Source organism: Lagopus muta, chromosome 14, assembly GCF_023343835.1.
Source record: "Lagopus muta isolate bLagMut1 chromosome 14, bLagMut1 primary, whole genome shotgun sequence".
NCBI classification, from domain to species: domain Eukaryota; kingdom Metazoa; phylum Chordata; class Aves; order Galliformes; family Phasianidae; genus Lagopus; species Lagopus muta.
Window position 1 is genome coordinate 6373696 of NC_064446.1, and position 12553 is coordinate 6386248.

At 39.2% G+C, this 12553-nt stretch overlaps 1 long non-coding RNA gene across 1 annotated transcript in view; it reads right to left on the reverse strand.

Moving 5' to 3' along the window:
- LOC125700418 (uncharacterized) overlaps positions 1-7332 on the reverse strand; it is a 37476-nt gene extending 30144 nt beyond the window's left edge. The window contains exon 1 of the long non-coding RNA XR_007379925.1: positions 7243-7332. This is a non-coding gene — a long non-coding RNA (uncharacterized LOC125700418). The remainder of the gene's footprint in view (positions 1-7242) is intronic.
- Between the last annotated feature and the right edge of the window lie 5221 nt (positions 7333-12553).

The following is a 12553-nucleotide window of genomic DNA, read 5'->3' on the forward strand; positions in this document are numbered from 1 at the left end:
CATTCTTTCACTGATGAAGTGAAAGAAACAGGATTTCCATTTTTGCTTTAGTTATTGACACAACTTGTCAAGAGAAAAATATATATGCATCCGTATGATACATCAAAACCTAAAAGCATAACCCAAGGCTAAGAGTGGAAGATGATATACACAGTTAGATCCACAGTTGTCTTATTCCAGTATTTTCATTTGATCGCATACCAACAGTACACCAGTGAGAATAGAAAACATCTCAAAGGCAACAGTACAGACATGATCTTCATGAACTCTAATAAAATTTCATCTAAAGTGTACAATTACTACTCCTTCTAAAGCCCCACTTTATCCTTTAAATATGTTCTCTGCTAACTCTGGAAGATTTGTCCAGTGTTTTTCTGACTCCCACTAAGCTTCCGACCTCAGAAAAATCTTGCTGCTCATTGCTTCTGTAGCAATGCTCTTTTCTCTCCCTCAGCCAGATGATTGTGCTATATATTATTATTATTATTAAATCTTTAATTTGAAGGGCAGCATGAAAGCCATCACTATATACTACCAGTGCTGCCTCAGGGCCTCTGATTTCATACTTTGCTTCCTTACTATTGGTTTGCGTAGGGTTTTCTAAGCAACAGTTGACTCAATGAAGATACGCCATTGACGCATTATTCTTTAAGGAAAATGGGCTGATGACAGTCACATCACAAATGGGGGCAGGGCTGGGGGTGTCCTCCAAGACCAGAATCCCTATGTACATTCCTGCAGCATGCAGGAGGTGCCAGTCCCAGTATAACAGACTAGGGATTGGCAATATCCCCTACCCCTGTGAAACTCCAGTGACACCAGCGACTCACAGAGACAAAAGAAATACAAGTTCTGAATAAACTCAAGGACAACAAGGTAGCAGGCATTGAAAATGAGGTGATATATCCACAAGTTCATCATGAACCAGATTCATATTTAACTAGTTTTAAGTGACCAAACTTAGCATACGAAAAGGTATAAAAGCAGCAATCACTTGCCCCCAGCGTACAACTTAGGTCAGTTGGCCAGCAGCCCACTGTCAGCAGGATGCCCTGTTGCCCAGTAGAAGCAGAGCAGCTGCTTACTCTGACCTGGCTGCAGCACCCAGAGGGTATCTGGGAAAAACCTTCACGGCAGGATAGACACACAGCTTCATTATCGGCAGAAAGGCCCCCCAGAACTACTTGGTTGCCACTACTTACTTAGGTGCAGTCAAGAACTACAATTTATTTTTTCATTTTAACTTTTTCAATCCTTTCTTCTCTCCTTCCCACTTTTACCTGATGTATGTCTCCTGTGAGGGATCACTTGATTAGTCCTGGAATCCAAAAGAAACCCCGAACATCCCTCTGCCAGTGTGTCACAACTTGAACATCTATATTCCAGATGGCAAAGCTAAGATGAATGCCTGCCTTATCTTCCTGCTTCCCCAGTTGCCATTACTGAGGTTCCTGTCATCTCTAAAAGTTTATCATGCATACACTGGAATGTGAATTCTTCTCATTTAATCCACAATCCCACAGGTGAATTTTGCTCACAGCAGCCTAAACTAAAGATAGACACACTCACTTAAGCTTACCTGATTTTTCTCTAACAGCTGTTGCTTGACAAGAAGTCTATTATCAGTGTGTGTCAGCAGTTGGCAGAGCCGTGATTCAAGCACTCTGCACCTGCACCATGCCCCTCCTCTAAATAAGACCTTCCAGTTAAGTGACCCATCAGTGGGGCTGCTGCATTTATCACAGAGGAAAGAGGGATGGAAAGATTAGTGTCTCAACAGCAGCAGCCCAGAACTAAACATTCATCCTGTGATATCAAGTAGAAGGACACGCCATTTTCTTAAGTTCCACAATGAAAATAGAAGAAGGTTGAAATTAAGTGCCAGCTTATTCAGAAGCAGAGAGAGTCAGCTCCATCTTCCTTATCAGGCACATGAAAAACAAACTACACTAAAATCCAAAAACTTACTCCTACGTTAGATGTGATGCAGTCTCCCATGCAGCGCTTACGCAGCACTCCAAAGTTACCCAGTCTCTCTCCCTAAAATACAGCAATTTACATCTTCCACTTAATACTCCCCATCCTTCTAAACAGAATCACCATCAAACTCGAGAGCTCTGTCAAGTCTCTCTGAACAGGGAACACTTCATTAACCTAATTGAATATCTCCATCTCCACACATTACAGCCCAACAGTTACCCTTCTCCTCTCAACACAGAGCCAAAGCTAAGTCCACCCTTCTTTCCTATCACCACAGCTGATCTGAATACACCACATTCATTGAACAGCACTGTAGTATTCAGTAATTCACTTTTTTCCTCCTTAAACATTGTGTCATAGACAAACACTATTAAGTCCCATGTGCTCCAACCAAAATCACACAGAAACTCAACAGTATTAGCATACTACACTTACAAACTCCTAAACTCCTAAGACAGGGTAAGGGCAGTAAGCTACACCTCTAATGACGTTCATAGAAAAAGACGACAGACAAGCAAGCACTCCTGATACTGATAGAAGTTTTTTGGTTGTTGTTGTTTTTTTTTTTTTTACCCAATCAATATGAAACCAATTAACAAAACTGCCATCTTATGAATACAAGATACCAAGTTCTCTCAACATGTATTTGAAGTTGGTACCACTTGAAACAGAAGCCTGGGTAACAGCTCGTTTAAAAACTGTGTGTCATGTGCACACTGATCTTTAAGATCTTTGCATAAAACAGCAATAAGGGATGAAAACAATCTATCTTATCATCATCTGTGTGGAGCTTCCTGACTGAGAAAATGACACGTGTTAGGCACCAGATGCACGTGAAGCCATAGTAGGGCGATGTTCAGTGCAGAGCATCACAACATCCCAGTACACCAATAGCTCCAGAAAGGCAGAAGAACTTCACTGCAGCAGCAAGTCGTTGCCATTGATGCACTGTGAGCAGGCAGTAAGCCTGAGGTAACACTGCTACTCTAGAATTCAGTTTGTGAGTTGGTGCGTAAGAAATTACCATCAAATGAAGCTCAGAACAAATCATCACTACAAAACCGACATTTTTGCATAGCTGACTACTCTGCAACCATCACAATACCTCTTATGAAACGCTTTGCTTTATCAACCTAATTAGTAACCTGTATCATTATCACAAAGATGAAAGGAATGTAAACCATTAGATGTATTACATTCACATAACACATACATACAGATCTACTTATAAGCCCCATACAAATTACCCATCACAATTGAAGTTATTCGCTGTTAGAAGCTCTTATATACATCTATTTGCATGAGTGTACGCATGCATCAGGCTAATTATTTTCCTTTTCTCCTTTTAAAAAAAGAATAGGCATACTGCTGCTAGTGGGCAAATCCTGATCATGTATTTTATCACATTTACTTGCAATTTTGATGAAAACTACAGGTGGAGATAGATTATAATGGGAACATCTAATTGAAATTCATCTCCATTTTGCTTCAGATTGAAGACATGCTGCTTGAGCTCTGAAACATATTCAATTTCATTCAAATTGTATGCAGATTTTTAGAATTTTAGAATAAAAAAAAGTTTCAGAGTCCTGAAGACTAGAGTTCACAGACTACTATCAATGCTTAACTGTATTTTAGGTGTCTGTGTTCTCTTCATTAGTTTCCACTACTCCTAGCCTTCCAGTGCTGTGAAGCCTTCTTACCAAGGCAGGCACGAGGAATACAAATCCCACAGAGATCTGTCCTTTTGATAGGAGTTTGACAGCTTTCACTGACATGTCAAGTCACTCTAAGTCCTTGTGGATTCACTGGGGCATTAGCTGTTCAGTATGTTCTCCTCAACACATTCCTATCAAAAAATAGACAACCTATCTGTCTTTCATCATTCAAAAGCTGTTTTGAGACTCAAAGTTGCCACGCTCCCTACCTCCTTCCCTACTTGGGTGTTTTGCAATTGACAAGACTGAAGGCTGTCAGTTATATAAAACTGGACGGGGAGAGAAAAGTAGCAAACAACAGAATGCTTCCTCACTGCCCTTTGGATACAGCTCAGAAATCCACTGTGTCATCCAATTAAAAGTCACAGCAAATTCTATTTTAATGTTTATCTAATACCAAGCAAGGCATTTGAAGAACTTTTGGTTGCAAACAGTAGCTAACAGAGCTTTCCTCTTCCTGTTACTCATTGATATAATCCCATTTTCAGTTAATTCACAGAATCATAGGTGTTGGAAGGGACCTTTGGAAATTATCTAGTATAATTCCCATGGCTAATGCAGGAACACAAACTCAGTTAAGAGTCCATCACACAAATGAATTAATCTAATTCATGATAGTAAATGCTACTCTGTGTTTATGGTGCTGTCTTGAGGCACACTAGACAACCGGAATATACCAGGCACATGTACCTAGCACACATCAGTCCTGAATATTAAGGCCCTCCCTCATGTTTAGGGCCACAATACTCATGTCAAGGAGCAGAACTAGGGGAGTTAAGGGTGCTGACAAGAGTACGATTATCTGGTATTAGCACTTATTCCTGCCCAATGTTTTCCTGGTAATTAATTCCTTTTTCTAAATTCTGTATCAGATTTTAGCTCAGAATTGAAACCAAACTATTAAAAAATGTTATAGAAAAAAATCTTGGAACAAATAGTAAGCAAAGAAGTGATTAATACAAGAAAGCTAAATATTAATGAATCGAGCTAGTTCTGAGAATGGACTCTGAATTCAAACTCGGCATTTGAACATTTCTGCTCAAACATTTGTTACTGTGTTCACTTTTGATGTTCACTCACAGGGAGCAAGGAGGTACAAGTGCTACTTTCAAAAACAGCAACAGGTGATAAAAAAAGTATTTAGTGCTGTGGGAGAAGACAGTGACGATCCTGTTCTGTACTGCTGTTATCTTCAAAACACGAGGGAATTTCCATTTTGCTGTTTATTTTCTCTTAATAAAGTACTCCAATACAAAAATAAATCCTGGTTTGTTCCTCCTCATTTAGAGGAAGAATAATGTGTTAAAACTGAAGCACTCTTTCCACTTAATTTTCCCATACTATCTCTCATAAGGAAAAGATTGGTAAAGTGAAATGAAAAAGATTTGAAGAAAAAACTCACCTGCACTCAATTCTACCACACCAAGTTTAGTCTACAGCAAAGTTCTGAAAGGCAGATGCTGCAACAAACTCATAGAAACCTTTCACCCAAAAATGCAGGGGAGATACATCTCAGTTCCAAAGAAAAACATCAGACCATGTCCCTGTCTCACTTTTCATATGGAAACCTCCACCTGTAACCACAGCTTAAAAACTGTAACAAGAGTAGGTCAAGCCAACTGCTAAGGCCTGCTGGTACCTGAATCCAAGAACTTGAGAAAGGCACTTATTGGTGGCTGTCAGATTTTTTTTCCCAGAACAATTCCAAAGAACAAGAAATCAACTTCTTTCAGTGAAACCTGAATTGCAAATTATTATTTTAACACAGCTTCAGGATGATGTTATTTTACATGATATCCATGACAGCCATCCACCATCTTCTGGTGTGGTACCTTGAGCCATTCTCCACCTTTTTGAATAACAAGCATTAAACACAGTTACTGTATGAGGAAAAGAGAAAAACTTTAGGAAATGTAAATTCCTGATAACAGTGAGACACCAAAAACAAGCACTAGCAAGACACACCTCAAAGATAACAGTAGCAGGTTGTTCAATGTATATATAGATGAGTTATTGACATTGGGAAATCTTTTGTACAAGAATCAATGCAAATCTATCCTCTCTTGAAAGTGTAAGCAGTCAGAAAACACACTAAACTGACCATCTGTTCCTCTCTGATAACATGTAATTAAGTAATTTATTTATTCAGCACTTAAACCTTCTCCCTTCTCCTCATATTAGTCAAGGATGATTATGCTAAATCCAGATGTAGTTAACATATTGTACACTCAAGTGAGCAATGTCCTTACAGGCACGTGACTTGCCTTCTGGCTATCCACCTTCAATATCTCAGCAGCTTTGCCTTCAAGACCCCGTTTGCTATCCTATTCTGTTCTCACAAGCTAGAATCATGGTATTTGGTTTGGTAATTAACTGAAAAATGCAAGGAAGTAACCACAGATCTCAGCTTCTGTATGCATCTGGATAGAATTTCTTCCTTCCTACAGGATACAGGACTGCTTACAGCTTCAAGTTAAACCAGAGTATGTCACCCAAACACTTTCCCTCTGTATAAAAACTTGTTATTGTGGCTATTGCCACAGACAATCTCTTGAGAATTTCCTGGGCTTCTGGAGACTTACTGGCATAGCAGGAGGGCAAGGACTGCCAAGGACAGTCTCTTCTGGTGAAGTCTATGTCTCCCTCTCTGCACTTTGGGATGGTTTAGAATTCATGTAGAATTCCCTGATCTAACGTTCAGGTGACATAGCAACCTGTCACACTGGTGCAGCTGAAAAACAGATGGCACACTGCGAAAGAATTTCTGTTCTGTACAGTTTTATGTACTGAAAGTCAGAAAATAATTTTAAGAAGCACTGTGCACTTCTTCCTATTGGTCTCTCTGGTTCTCCCAGCCTTACAGTCCTATAATTCTGGACTAAGTTCCTCCTCTTCAACTCCCCTGAGTATCCAGTTAAAAGTCTCCAAAGTTCATTATGCTGACACTTTTTCTTACATGCTAGTTCCTCTCCTTGCCTTACAGATCTTAAAGATTATTTTAAACCTCTGGATGAGGGCAGTTTTAAAACAAGCCACTGACTGATCAATACAGTTTCACAAATGTATGTGTGTATATATATATATATATATATATATATATATATATATATATATGTGTGTGTGTATGTATGTATGTATGTATATATATTTTAATCAAGAAGCTGCACCCAGAAGAGGTAATTAAACTTATGGCAAGTTCCTGCAGTCCTGCATCATGAAGAAGTCCACTTGAAGCCATGGCACTATCCAAGAGAAAGCCTTTGAGCGTTCTCATGCTGCACATAGGCCTTGCCCTAGAAGGTTTTCTCGAAGATAATAAATTTTTACTATGCTGACTTCAGGTGTAGATTCTAAAAGCCAGTTAGAGAATGCACCCAGGCCTTCAGAGGACTAATTTCTTTACTGTAAAGGTAGACGTGATGGTGAAACACAAAGGAAAGTGCAACAATGAAAGCAGAGCAGCAAGGCACCAGGCAGCAGTGAGTGAGGATTCACTCAAACACAACAGCAGCAGGAACAAAAATAAAGGGAAGAAGCTGCTTACCTTCAGAATGCCTCAGGTACAAAGAGATCTTCAGCAAAACACTCTTACCTCACTGCCAACCCTTAAATGAGGTCTTCCAGGATCCGGCTCCAACCCTTCCAATCATTCAGCTGCATTGCATACACCTGACCTTCCCTGGCTTGGCCCTGCCTTCCCACCAGGTGTTCAATCAGTGGTCCAAGCCATGACTTGCATTTCCATTACAGATATGTTTTCTTTTACTAGCAGCAGCTTCTTACTTTTCCCAGGAAAAGAAGGCTAACTTAGATATCTTCAGCTAACGTCGAATTTTTGTTTTATAGGCTTGACTTACGACATTTCCACTGCCATTATTGGCATTTCTTTGAGATGTCAAAAAGCTCTTGATTCCCATAGAGATTTATCTTTTTTTTTTCTATTTGCTTTTACTATTTATTAAAACATAAAGGTTGGATTGAACTTTTCATCCCACTTGTAAACTGAGAAGAACAAGCTCCCATAAAGATCAGCAGCTTACCATCATTTGTCTAGCAGGCTCACAAGTCAAATTATTGCTCCGAAATATGAAGGTGTGAATCAAACCAATTCACTAGGGCCAATGTCCCAAAAAAACCTATTTGATTCTCCCAAAAAACAACTATTTGTTCTGAAAATGGCATATTTAAAGCAGGATATTTTGTTAGTTTGTGGCTGTTTATTTATTTTTTTAAATTATTTTACCCTTATGCTACCAACACGTTATTTCCATATTATACGCACCAATGTGCTTACCACATGGGATGGATCATCTGAAAATTAAAAATGAAGCAAAGGAACAAAATATATCTAATAGAAGTATATATTTCATTTTTCTCTCACTCTATTTTAGTGCTCTTTGTTGCATATTGGTGGTTGTTGTACTCCCCCTCATCAACTGACTTTAATAAAGAACGCCACAGTCATTGAATCATAGAATGGCTTGGGTTGAAAAGGACCATGATGATGATCTAGTTTCAATCTCCCTGACATGGGCAGGGTTTCCAGCCACCAGACCAGGCTGTCCAGAGCCACATCCAGCCTGACCTTGAACATCTCCACAACCTCCTTGGGCAACCTGTTCCAGTGCTTCACCACCCTCTGAATGAAAAACTTCCACCTAATATCTAAACTAAACCTCCCCTGTCTCAGTTTAAAACAATTCCCCCTCATCCAATCACAATCCACTCTTGTAAACAGACGTTCCCCCTCCTGTTCATACACCCTTGAAGTACTGGAAGGCCACAATGAGTTCTCCCCAGAGCCTTCTCTTCTCTAAGCTAAGACTACTACTAAGTTGAAATTGGTGTGCAGGTTGAGTCAAGGTCTCCAGCTCTATAATAAAATCTAGATTTCCACAACATTGCATTTTCCATTTAATTTTATGTTGATTTATAAGTTAGTCCCCCGGGTGCTAACTTTATATAGAAGAAATATTAACTCAGTGGAAGCACTAGTTAGCTTTTTATAATAAAAAAAAATGCATACTGTTCATACCATTATTGCTGAGGAAATTAGGTAACAACCCTTCTAATACCCCATGTGCAGGACACTGTAGCCAACTACTTAACTTGCAATAATAGAGTACTGACTAGGCACAGTGATATGTAAGACAGTGCTTCTACCAGATTAGACAACTTCCCTGCTGTTAGAGACTATTTCTCCCATAATAAGTTTGTTGGACCTTAATAAAAACTTTTCGTAAGAAATAACCTCCAAAACACAAAAAGATCAAACTTAGAATAAATTTAAATACGTCTCCTGTCCAGTGACAGCTCTATTTATAGGGTAATCTGGAGTGCTGTATGTTTACCACAAGAAGGAAATATGGTGATTTCAACATACAGCGCTCTGAAGCACGCTACAGTTATATACAGGAAGTATTGCTTAAACCCATATGTTTTCAAAGTCTTCTTCAATTAGTCTTGAACAGATACAACTACGCATACTTCACAGAAGTGTAAGAGGATATGCTGGGTAAACTTGCCTTTGCAATCAAGAAGCAATATAAGAATTCTCAGACCCTGGACTACGGCTTTCTAAGCAGACCTCAACTCTTCTCCGAATTCTCAGTACACTTGTTTTACTCCCAGCATTACATAGGCAACAACATGCTGCTCAGGTAGGCAAAGTTAGCCGTTTCCATGGGTCAAAGATGATCAGAAATAGTCCTAACACCCAAGTCTATCTGCCTCCTGAACCAGAATCCTGGAGGCACACTTCCTCTCTTCCCATTCTCCTGTAGCAGTAACAAGGGCAAGGCCAACCCCTGAGGGTTCCTTCATCTTCTCAGAAGAAATGTGGCCATGTCCCATCCGCTCACATGGATGAGTACTACTTTTTTCTACACATTCCTGTCCCCCATGTCACCACACAAAAGATGACATAAAAGCACCCACAGAAGTTTTGATGACATAAAGCAGAAACAGCAATAGTGCCTATGCAAGGAATGCTGTCAAAATGCTAAAAAACAAGAAAAAACATATTTCAAAGGCAATGAACTTGAAGAAAAGGTTAAGGAAGTGCACTACTCATAAACATGGAAGCAGAACTTTTTAGAGATGAAAACAGAGGAAGAAGTACTGCAATAACATAGGAGAAATAACACGCCAAGATATTATTGTTATCCAGATAGGTAACTGGAGAAGAATCAAAATATTTCTCAAAAATTTAAAAGCATAGACTGCTTTTCCCACAATGCTAATGGTGGTTAAACATTTTGCAACGTGGGGAACACAGTTAGCAGTAGGAAAAAGTGAAATAACCAAATGTTAGCTCTCATGAGGCTTCAATATATCTCTATTTTCAGCAGAAACATTTGGTAGCAAAGGAGTAGAAGCTTTTTTTTTTTTTTTTTTTTTAAAGAAAAAAGGAGTACATGAAGTACGGATCACTTTGCAATTGTTTTTGTTTTTATCAAAAAATAACATTTTTACTGGAATGGGTTTTTTCCACTCCAAAGTAGAAGTTAAAATTTTGCCTTATTTTTTGAGCTCTCCTTTAATGACTTCAAAGCTTATCCGAATTAAGGCAAAACTAGGTCCCATGTACAAGTACTGGTCTCCTTGGAAGTCCCACTGAACTGACAAATATAAATCAACACACAGGTTCTTATCATCACGAGTAAAGATCACAAAAATCCAGCTTTATGCACAAGACCATATTTCTGTTCTTTACCTACAGAAGAGTTTTACTGCATTTACCTATTTTGATACCAGCTCCTTTCCTAGCTACAGATTTAAAAGGCACTTACATATTTATCTGTACCTTAGTGAAAACAGGCTAATTCTACACTGCAAAAACACTACAGGTTTTTAAGGCGATTGAAGGTGCTTTCGGAACAGAATCTTTGTTCCATTGGTGCTGTGGTTGCAAGACAAGTTTCAATTTTCAAATATTGTAGAACAGCTTGTTTTGTCATCATCTAGAGGAATCTGCACGGGAAAAAAAAATAACACGGACAAAAATAAAATTACTTCAGTCAATTTGCTTTTGCATTCAGACAGCTGCAACCCAAACTCTTTAATTCCAGCTTAGCCAAGGGAGAATAGGATAAGTAAGCACCCCACCTGCTGTAAGGCAGCCCAGGCAAACACCCATGCATCATTCTCCTCAGATGATCCCAACACAGCTAAGGGCTTCTGAAAGAATATTTCTGATGCGTATGGATACTTCTGGTTTTAATGTACTCAAGTTTTAAAGGCCTCCCTTGCTCTAGCTTTAAAAACAGCAATGCTTTGTGCTATTTGCTATTCAGAATTATGTCAGGAAAATTAAACTTGTACAGAAGGTCCATGATATATGAATGCAGACATCAGAACCAGGCAGTCTTAGCCAGGAAATCATGAACTCACGGTCCATCACAACAGGACTTGGACTAGAGTTGGAATGGTTTGGTAAGAACTTTAAGATCACCTAGTTCCAAACCCCTGCCATAAGCAGGGACACTTCCCACTAGACGAGGTTGCTCCCAGCCCTATCCAGCCTGGCCTTGAGTGCTCCAGAGTCAGAACATCCACAGCCTTTCTAGGCAACCTGATCCAAATATATATTTTGCCACTGTTTCTATCTTCAACTTCATATTCCTGCATAACTTACAGCAAAACACTCAAGCCTTCTTGACTCAACTACCCCATCTGTAAAATAGGAGCATTAGTTCTCTCTCTCTCTCTCTCTCTCATGCTTTGAGGTGTTGTACAGCTTCTCATTAATATCTGTAAAGTGCTTTTCACTTCCTTTCTGCATGCATTAGCTCAGAAGAGCAAGAATATACTGCAAATGTAAGATTTTTTTTAGTGAAGTTTTTAGAATGTGGCAAACAGAGCCATGTATATAAAAAAGTATAAATGCAAAATTAACATAAATTAAAAATAAAATTAGCATACACTAAAATACTGACACCTGCAGAACAGACAAATGTAGCATACAATAGCAACTCAGCAGCAGCAAGCTCTTCACCTGGGACACTGGTAGCCTACAGAAAAGAAACAATTCTGAAGTAAGTTAAAAGGGCCTTAAGGATCCTTTAAACTTCAGAAGCGAGAAATTTTTTAAAAAGCCTGTCAGTCTTCTCACATAGAAAAGTACAGCCCTCTATTCTCAATCTTTAACAAGAGCTCTGATGCAGTAATTCATTTGCTAGCACTGCTGTTGTTCCAAGTGAAGACAAGGACAAGTGGGACTTTGTGCAAACTGAACTAATCGGCAACACTTGATCAACTCAATTAGCTCAAATCAACCTAAGTGTTTCTCTGTCTGCTTAGAACATAACAAGGATGCAGTCGAACTATAATGGCAGCTTACACAGACAGCAACACAGATTTGCTTTGCCTTTCCTCCAAACCAGCCAGGGGCTATCTGCTCAGGGATTTCCACAGCTATGTCTGAAAAAGCTGTGCCCTGCTGAGGTGACCTTCATAAATTCTTGCTTATGTCAGCGAGAACTGGGAATATTTCTGAGGAAGATATTTGTACATAATTAGACAAAACAAGCAGGGACAGCATAATCAATATCCATGTTCACAGAAGAATTTCTGCACGAGATCAGAGCATGTGCATACCATGTATAGGTTTCAGCTATTTTAATGTAACAAGATAGGACTTCTTTGCAGGACAAGACAATCACAATCTCACGACCTTCTTGAATCAGCCCTGAGATTCCAAGGTGTCTTGATATGAAGGAACTGAGAGGAAACAAAAGGAGCCTTCTTGCTCACTTTGGTCTCCTTTCTCTTTTCTCCTGATAGTTTCCTGGAGACGTGGACAGATTGCTGCACTGAAAAGTATTGGTGATGTTATAGATGAGCCTCTCAAATCA